Source organism: Teleopsis dalmanni, unplaced genomic scaffold (assembly GCF_002237135.1).
Source record: "Teleopsis dalmanni isolate 2A unplaced genomic scaffold, ASM223713v2 unscaffolded_contig_0025, whole genome shotgun sequence".
Lineage (NCBI taxonomy): Eukaryota > Metazoa > Arthropoda > Insecta > Diptera > Diopsidae > Teleopsis > Teleopsis dalmanni.
Genome location: NW_024031407.1, coordinates 28,312 through 29,458, shown reverse-complemented (window position 1 = coordinate 29,458; position 1,147 = coordinate 28,312). Strand labels below are relative to the sequence as shown.

At 26.2% G+C, this 1,147-nt stretch overlaps 1 pseudogene; it reads left to right on the top strand.

The window, feature by feature from the left end:
- The first annotated feature begins 391 nt into the window (after positions 1-391).
- Positions 392-472, top strand: LOC119662940 (annotated as a pseudogene).
- The last annotated feature ends 675 nt before the right edge of the window (positions 473-1,147 follow it).

The window sequence follows — 1,147 nt, the reverse complement described above, 5'->3', positions numbered from 1 at the left end:
TTTTTATCAAGAGTTCAACCTAAAGCAGCAAATTGTACAGGGTGCTTGTTCTCTATGTGTATTAATATTATTGCCATTCTTCGGTTGTTCATTTATATTATTGTTTTGTTTTATGGAAAACAATATCGCTTATCAAAATATAAATTTTTATTAAAGCATTTAATCAATGAATGAAATATCGCAAAAAAACATATATTCATATATACCTAAATGTTACTACATTCGTTGTTATGGGGGCTTTTGATATTTTGTTTGGTGTCAGACTTTGACCATACGATGGTAAACATTGGCGTGTGCATGTCTTTTAATTAGGAAATTCAGTGTGAACCACGTAGCAAATTATGCCAAAGGTAGGGTTCCGAAATGGTTATAGATATATAGGAGATACTCAAAGACTATACTTCACAGGATCATTTCTGTAGTCGGTCTTCTTTTACTTTAAATGCAAAGTAAAACCATCTTTACTCTAAGGTAAACAATAGATTACTCTTTGTACTCGCCATATTTACTTTAAAGTAAATACCAAAATAACATATTTTTTAATTTAATTATATACTACTTTTTCAGATTGTTAATTAGATCTTATAAAAAATAATACGTATTAGTTTGTTGAAGGTATTCGTTTACAAAAACCGATAGTTGGTTTGTTCGATTATGATTTATATACTTTACTACCAAATATGTTTTTCACAAAAAAATGGTAATACGTATTGTATATAATATAAAAATAACAATTTTTAAGCATATAATAGTATAATTATTCAAATATTCTAAACTCATACACTACAATTAATTTTTAACAGAATTTATAAATAAATATTATTATTATTATTAATAAATAAATAAATATTGTCAAAAGCTGTAGTGAAAAAAATAAAATATTAAATGAATATTAAAATCTGAAAGTCATTTGCTTGTTGTTATATCAGCCGATATTTTAGATATCAATAATCATATCAAAAGACCACCGATTCTCAATAACTTCCTAATGTACATTATATTCCCTCGCACTCAATGAAATAAATGCATTCAGTATATGCTAATGTGTAGTTTAACTATTAAATGGATCATAGCACTTTCACTTAAACAAACACAAAAGTCGATAATATTTTTAAGAACTTGAGGCATTCAGAGATGGTCCTTCATC